The sequence below is a fragment of the Homarus americanus genome, unplaced genomic scaffold, assembly GCF_018991925.1.
Source record: "Homarus americanus isolate GMGI-L3 unplaced genomic scaffold, GMGI_Hamer_2.0 scaffold8020, whole genome shotgun sequence".
NCBI classification, from domain to species: Eukaryota; Metazoa; Arthropoda; class Malacostraca; order Decapoda; family Nephropidae; genus Homarus; species Homarus americanus.
In genome coordinates, this window is record NW_024712315.1 from 72,501 (window position 1) to 81,254 (window position 8,754).

Below are 8,754 nucleotides of genomic sequence, written 5' to 3' on the forward strand. Positions count from 1 at the left end.
GGGTGATGGGGAGATGGGGAGATGGGGAGATGGAGAGAGGGGTGATGGGGAGACGGGGTGATGGGGAGATGGGGAGATGGAGAGAGGGGTGATGGGGAGATGGAGAGAGGGGTGATGGGGAGATGGGTGAGGGGGGATGGGGTGATGGGGTGATGGGGTGATGGGACTGAGGGGTTATGTTTAGCCAGCCGTGTACAGGAACAACAACCATGATCAAGAAACCCCCTTCCTCACCCCACCCTCCCTCACTCCTCCCCACCCCTAAGAGGATGTTAATCAGATACTTTATTAATGCATGACTTCTGACTACCACTTCAGCTATCAGTGGTACTTGAGGCTGAGAGGAGAGGCAGAGATTGATGGATGGATGGATGAGAGAGAGAGAGAGAGAGAGACCCACTTACCTAGGAAGACACAGTAGAAAGACAGACAGACAGACATAAAAACATACCGAGGTGGAGGGGGGCTTGTGAGATAGGTGGGGGAGAAGGGGAGGGGAAGGAAGGAAGGAGGGAAGGAAGGGAAGGAAGGAGGGGAAGGAATATGGACGTGTGGAAGTATCATCTGAAAATTAATATTCTTCAACTTTATATTGCAATATCTGTCGAGGAAGTAGTCAAGTGGAAATTAAAATGAAAGTTAGCAAGCAAAGAAAAGTTATTAATAGTTTTAATTAATATACATCTGAAGGGACTAGTTTATATAGCCCAAGGTCTTCTGATGACGTCACGACTGATTTTTGTGATTAATTTTGGCGCAATCACTTGGATATGATACAAACTGTGGGGGGGTTTTTTATGATTTTTTTAGCAAAAGTTATATGATATTTTCATTCCTCTATCTATATTGTGTTTGAGAGAGAGAGAGAGAGAGAGAGAGAGAGAGAGAGAGAGAGAGAGAGAGAGAGAGAGAGAGAGAGAGAGAGAGAGAGCCCCATTCACTACACAACACACCCCTCTTAGCCATCGAGACGAAGTGAAATGGTCGCAAATTCAGGTGTTTTTGTTTTGGTCGATCAGCTGATGTCCAGGTTCCAGGTGATGTACAGCTGACCATTCCCTATAGGTGTTACCCAACGAGATTTAATGGCGCACGTCGCTGGCTTGTTAACTTCCCTATTTGGGGTGTTAACTACTTGGGGGTGAAAGAGACGCTTGAAGGGGAGGATGGGAAGACATTGGGGAAGTAGGGTGGGGAGAGAAGGGGTGATGGGGAGAGGATGGAGGAGGAGGAGGAGGAGAAAAAATGAGGAAGAGAAAGAGAGGAATGATGAAAAGAGGAGGACAAAGAGGTGACTGAGGGAGATGAAGAAAGAAGTGAGGGAGATAGGAGGAGAGATGGGGAGGAGGGAGAGATGGGGAGTGAGGGAGAGGGAGAGATGGGGGAGTGATGGAGATGGGGAGTGAGGAGAGATGGGGGAGTGAGGAGAGATGAGGAGTGAGGAGAGATGGGGAGTGGAGGGGAGAGATGGGGAGTGAGGGAGAGATGGGGAGCAGGAGAGATGAGGAGGCAGAGATGGGGAGAGTGAGAGAGATGGGGAGTGAGGAGATGAGTGAGGAGAGATGAGGAGTGAGGAGAGATATGAGGGAGAGATGAGGAGGAGGGAGAGATGGGGGAGTGATGGAGAGATGGGGAGGATGGAGAGATGGGGAGTGAGGGAGAGATGGGGAGTGAGGAGAAAAGGAGGGAGAAGGTGGAAATAAAACATGGTAAGGCCCCCTCTCTCCATTCCTCCAGGTGAGTTGCAAGTAATCAAGGCCTCTTTTACCTGGCCGTCACCTGAAGATGCCTTGAGGAGAAATTACCCTGGCCAGTAGAGGTGTGTGTTTGCGTGTGTGTGTGTGTGCGTGTGTGTGTGTGTTTGCGTGTGTGTGTGTGTGTGTGTGCGTGTGTTTGGTGTGTGTGTGTGTGTGTGTGTGTGTATGGGTTGACTAATTAATATATTATAACCAATTCTCCATCACCTTTCTGTAAATATTCCTTCTTCCTCCTCTTCCTCTTCCTCCCCCTCTTCCTCCTCTTCCTCTTCCTCCCCCTCTTCCTCCTCTTCCTCTTATCTAAACCAGGTACAGGTATGTCCACATTTCACCGGAACCAATTTTACAGTTTTTCCCCAAAATGTAAATTACCAACGTTGCCAAACTTCGTAAATTTAGTAAAAACAAAAATTCTTGTAAATATGTAAACTATTTGCACGTGGATCATTTTGTTTACAAGAATGAGATACTGAAAGACACGGAAAGAAAGTGAGAGAATAAAGGGAGAGAGAGAGAGAGAGAGAGAGAGAGAGAGAGAGAGAGAGAGAGAGAGAGAGAGAGAGAGAGAGAGAGAGAGAGAGAGAAAAAGAGAGAGAGAGAGAAAAGAGATATTTTATTTTTAATATTAACCCCTCCCCCTCAACCCCTACCCCTACCCTCCTCAACCCCTCCCCCACTACCCTCATCATCCCCGTCCCCTTTTCCACTCCACGAGATACACGCTGTTGATTGGCCAAATTATTAGCTTGCGGGATCAAAAGTGGCCCATTGATTGGTCGAATTCCCATAGTGATATCGGAGGTGGTCGTTGATTGGTCGTAGTAACAGCACGACCTCCAAATAGCCCCTGATTGGTCGACTCCAACCGTGAGAGCAGAGGTGGCTTCAAATTAGTGGAGTTGGTCAGCATTTTCAAGACAGGGGTTAGGTTAGTCTCTCCCACGCGGTAAATGCCCCACAGTCGGTGAAATTGGGGATAAAACACTCGCAGTTTATCGTATTAGAGGGTTAAATCACCTATAACTGAGGATCAAATCGTCTGTAAAAAAAAAAAAAGAGCAGCGGTAAGTTAAATCGCTAATAGTAAACCAACTGAGGCTTAAATCGTCTATAGTTTAGGTTATATCGTCTATGATAGTAAGTGGAGTCGTTTACGATGTGGAATTAAATCGTTTATAATTTTAAGGTTAAGTCACCCGTAAGAGAATATTATTATTATTATTATATCCGAGTTTACGCGTGTGTGACGAACTGACAGACACGTTAACGGACACAACACCGACCTCCGCCCCAGCAGAAAGATGAAACCCGCCTCAATATTATCGATAATTGGCCAATAAAGAGTTAAATCATCTATAGTAGGGTTATATAATCTATACATACAGAGGATTATATCGTCTATAGTAGAGGATTGTGGTGTTAAATCCTTTGTGGTTGACGGAAAAATGCAATTATTTACTGCAATCGATCATCCTTTGTCGTCTATACACTAATGAAGGTTCGGATAGTCTACAGTACAACAATTAAGGGTCAGATCATCTTAATTATAGTAATAAATGATTCAGTTGTTAGAGGCACGTATGGATCGCCTTCAGGTACCGCAGAGACAGTGTAGAATTTGGTGTTGGCTGTAGGTGAGAGGCCGATCGTCTGGCGGAGCGTCCTTATGGATGTTTTTGATAGCCAGGCGATGGTGGTTGCCCGTGGTGACGTAGAAATTATCTTACGAGTGTTTCTGGAGCTAGACTAAGGTATACACAGGTAGTGGGACTCAGGTAAATTTCCCCCGATTCATAAAACACTAATTTCTTCCACCTTAACTCTAGTCTCTGAGCAGTTTTGACGCCATATTGTGAGTCTTATTATCCCGTTAATTCGCCGCCATTTCGTCCTGTTATCCTCCATTCATAAGAAATAATAGTAAAGTCTCAGTGTACTTCAGACGCCATATTGGATTGATTGGTTAAGAGAGGCAGTTATATAATTAATCTTATATCTCCAATCACAGGTAAAGATTCACATTACGAATCAACACAACAACAACAACAACAATAATAAATAAATAAATAAAACAGGTGACGTCACTGTACAAATGGAGTTATCAGCCGACACACACACACACACACACACACACACACACACAAACATATACAAACACAGTGTCATTCATATTAGTACGGAGTGTAAACAAGCATAGGAGGACAAGTCGCTATTTTACAGAACACACACAAACACACATACAAGCACACACAAACACCCGGAGTAACCACACACATACACACAACTTCAACTCACTGGGGATGTTTGAAGTGTGAAGTGGAGGAAGAGGGGAAGGAGGAAGAGGGGGAGGAAGAGGGGAAGGAAGAGGAGGGGGAGGAGGAGAAAGAGGAAGGAGTCGGCAAGTGTGTGTGTGTGTGTGTGTGTGTGTGTGTGTTTTCTTTAACCTGCCTTCGTTGTATACAGGATTTTGTCTAATCTGTTAAACCACATAAACGGAGACAGACAGACAGACAGACAGACAGACAGACAGACACAGACAGACAGACAGACAGACATACCAGTCATTCACAAATTTCAATAATACTACTACTATTAATACTAATAATAATAATACAATAACAATTACTACTACTACTACCACTACTACTACTACCACTACTACCACTACCACCACCACAACACAAAATTCTACTCACCGACTGTAAATAAAATGTTCTCAGTAGACAGCCACTTACATCCTTCCAGTCAATCCTTTGATCAATTTGCCTTCAGGACTCATCAATCTACGTAGGACTCCCCGTAACTTGGCGTAGAAGGATGTAAGGATGGCGTAATGACCCTGTTCTTCTGTGGGGGAGGGAGGTGGTGATGATGAACAAGAACACTGGTTCAAATGTTCTGTTCTTTAAGTTTTTTCTTCAATTTTTTTTCTGCAGTATTGGTGTATTGTTAAAATTGTTCACATTTGTTCATCACGATTCTGTTCACTATTGTTCTCTTACACTTGTTCTTACGGTTGTTCTTTAAAGTTTTCTGTAAGTAATGAAAAAGTTCTTAACTGTACATTGCTTTCTTTTTTTGTTCAAATCATTCCGAATATGTTCACACAATTGTTATTATGAATGCGTTATGTTCTCTTCACTCTGTTCTCCATGTTCTCTACAATGAAGTGTTCTTACTTTCCTTCAGTGAGTTATAATATAACAAAGTTATTTTGTTCTCTATAACACTCGGTCTTTTAAGAGGCTGTTCTTTAAGTCATGTTATTGTCTCAAGCAGAACAAACTCTATTTCGGAGATGTTATTGAGAGAGAGAGAGAGAGAGAGAGAGAGAGAGAGAGAGAGAGAGAGAGAGAGAGAGAGAGAGAGAGAGAGAGAGATTTCATACACAAACCCTAATTTAATTCTACTACTACAACAACAACAACAACAACTACCACTACTACTACAAAAACCTTTTACAAATTTTGTCTCCGATAATTTGTCCGTAAACTATTATTTCCGGGTTTGGTTAATGAACTCTCCATTCTTTTCAACTTTTGGTCAACTATTTCACATCATTGGTCTCTTTTTTTTTGTGTTATTCCGTCTCTTTCTCTCTGTGTCTTTCTTTTCCCATCTATCTTTCTCTCTCTCTCACTTTCTCTCCCCTTTTCTCCATTCATATATATTTACCCAACTCCACAACACATCTTTCATCTCTTCAAAAGACTAACACACTTCGTCTCTCAGAACCAAAGTGAAATCTCTTAACACTACATCAAATCTTATCATCTCAAATATTTTTTTTCATATAAATTTCTTCCTCAAAATCGAAAATAAAAAGTTAAAAAATATATTCGTAACTTTTTTTTTAATATTTCCGAACGATTATTAAAGCCTCGAGGTTATTAATTTAATATTTTTGTGTATATTTCCCCCAGCGATTATTTATATTGTTGACGTTAAATTTTTTCTAAGGAGAGTAGAAATAAAATAGTCGTCTCTTGCCTCTTCGCGCCTCAGTGGTTTCCGTGTAGGATTTGACGCTCAGGTCTTGTTATTTTGTGACTCGGGTTTAATATTATTATTTTTTTCTGAGTAGTATCTTGATATTATTACTATTGATATTTTATTGATGGTTATTTGGTTATAGGTGATATGCATATACGTTTCTCAACACATGGACGCTAACACATACATACTGTACACACACACACAGACTTAACGTAAATAACTAACTTCCTTTATACCCCCCTTGGAAGTTAAGGGATTATCACGCTGTTGTCTGTCAATCTATCTATCTATCAGTCTGTTTGTCTCTCTCTAGTCCTCTATCTCTCCATATCTATCTTATCTTCTATACAATATTAGACATCTTCGCTATGGTAGAGGCCTCACAAGGTCCTGGTGTAGTGGTAGTTGCACTTTGAGCCAATTGCAACATTACATCAACCGCTATTGCAACATCCTGTGTATCACCACCAGCCGCACGTGTAGACATACATACATACATACATACATACATACGTACATACATATATACATACATAGAGATAATTGTGTGTCGGTGTTTGAAATAATAATAATAATAATAATAATAATAATAATAATATAAATTGGTCAAAAAAATCTATCAATAGAGCATTATGATAGATCTGGTTCTATTGAAGTTCTGAAAATTAGTATTAGCGATTCCATAGGTTAGTAGATGCGTCTTGCTGGTTAACCGTTTAGAAATAGCGGTTCTAATCAGCTACTAGTTGGAAATTGCGGTTCTGCCAGTTAAGCAATTAGAGTTACCGGTTCTAAATAGTTAATCAATTGGATAATTTGGGTTCTACTACATGGCTTGTTAGGAGTCTCGGCTCTGGTAATTTGAGGTCACGGTTCTATTCGATCCAATGTGCGGTTCTTACATTTGTCGGTTTATTAGTAACAAGCCGCGGTTCTACAGGTGCCCGTCCTTTATTGACAGGCGCGGTTCTACCCTGACATATACAGGTTAGAGGAGATGGTTCTTTGGTTCTATCAAGCACAATACACGGTTCTACCAGAAGGCGAACCGATTGTGCCATTAAATACATACGCGGTTCGATTAGTGAGGGCTTTGGTTCCATTATATACGCACCGCGGTTCCACTGATAACAAGGCAACTTTATCAACTAAGACTAGAAAGAATGGTTCCACTCGTTAACAACCGCGGTTCTAACACTTATTAGACGAGGTTCCACAAATCAGTAATGCGGTTCTACTCCATAACCGCAGCAACTCCTATACCGCTCAGCAACTGCGGTTCACTTATAAGAAAGTCTTGATATGCCACTCAAGAACCGCAGTTCCACCAATCAGAGAAGCGGAATAACCTGAAAAATCACGGTTCCACCAATTAGAAGCTTTCAGTTTGTACGTCCACCAATAATACGGTTTGTTTTACCACAGAATTCACGGTTCCACCAATCAAAGGGCCTCAGTTTGTGGTCCTACTGAGGGAGATTCAGTTTACGGTTCCATTAATTAGAAGAATCGCCTTACCAACTAAGGAACCGCAGTTGCACTAATCACAAGTTCTCAATTTTACGATTCCACCAATTAACACAAAACGGTTCCACCAAAATAAAAAATAAACTTCAATTTACCACTAAAAACCAAACCCACTGTTGAGCCAATCAGGAGGCGTGGTTTTAAACACTCAATGGAGAAGCAATTTCACCACTCAAAGGGATGCGGTTCGACCAGTTAGGAAGAGCGGAGAAAGGGACGTGTATACCCAACCCTGTCTGGTCGGTAACTGAGGGGAGGAGACTAAAGGAGGTTGGGTGGACGAGGGGAAGGGATGGTTGGCTGGCTGACTGAGACCTCTGTTTCGATTCACCACCACCCCGGGATTCTCAAAAACAGTCGGAAGATAAAATAACTATAACGTATCCTTAACTAGCTCTTATAAGTTACGACATAAAGTTAAGAGTCTTAAAAAACAAAAAACCTCAGGTAAAATAATAGTCTCCCAGGTTGTGTTAAAATAGTATCTTAATGTTCTTTTAATTTACGACAAAAAAAATAGATTCTCAAAAGTTCGTAAGTTTTTTTTTCACTATTTGACGTAAAAGATGATTTTTTTTTTAAGTTAAGGTTTAGTTTATATGTAATTTTAACGCCAATTTCGTCTTTATGATTTTATTGTTTCAAACTTATGTGAGTTAGATACGAGTTAACACACACACACACACACACACACACACACACCTTCAGTCAGGCTAAATATAGTGTACAAGTAACAGTAGACGTAACACAGCACCAAGAGTAACAATTAAGTAACATCAACCCAACAAGTACAGCAACACTACAACACCTACAGTACACAACAACAACACTGACAAAAACAATAATAACAAATATAACAAAAACACAACAAAATAAAAACAACAATAACAACAAAACAATAACAACAAAACAATAACAACAACATTACAACAACAACAACATGAAACCAAAACAGTATCAAGACCTTTCGATGCTTGTCCACTACACACCAGATTAACGAGGTTAACTGAGGAGAGAGGGAGGGGGGAGGGAAGGAAAGAGGGGAGGAGGGGAGGGAGGGAAAGAGGGAAGGGAAGTGAGAGAAAGGTCACTGTATAAAACCTTCCCTTCATTGGTCACCAGGATAATATTAGATCTTAGTAACCTTATAACCACCCCCCTTCCCCTCACCCCTTCCCCTCACCCCCTTCCCCTCACCCCCTTCCCCTCACCTCCCTCCCCTCACCCTCTCAGATGGCCGTATATGTCGGAAGATAATTTTTTACCTTTTCTAATTGACTGTGAAGTAACATGGTGATGATGATTAGTATAGAGACAGACAGACAGACAGACAAGCAGACAAGCAGACAGACAGGCAGACAAGCAGACAGGCAGACAAGCAGACAGGCATGTGAGGGAAGGAAGCAGGGAAGAGGGATGAGAGAATAAAAGGAGGAGGAAAAAGATGGAGAGCTGAGGGCTGGTAAAGGAGTGA

General features: G+C 41.6%; 1 protein-coding gene across 4 annotated transcripts in view; it reads right to left on the bottom strand.

Annotated features, from left to right (window-relative positions):
* Window positions 1-7,517, bottom strand: part of LOC121859985 (mast/stem cell growth factor receptor kita-like) — a 41,641-nt gene extending 34,124 nt beyond the window's left edge. For 2 of the 4 annotated variants that reach the window (XM_042357003.1, XM_042356975.1), the window contains exons 1-2: window positions 7,376-7,512; window positions 4,454-4,790 (exon numbers count right to left, since the gene is read on the bottom strand). The gene's annotated coding sequence lies outside the window, so the exon portion shown is untranslated. Of the gene's footprint in view, window positions 1-4,453; window positions 4,791-7,375 lie in introns of all 4 variants that reach the window. The other 2 variants (XM_042356993.1, XM_042356984.1) reach the window with 2 other exon arrangements.
* Window positions 7,518-8,754: the final 1,237 nt, after the last annotated feature.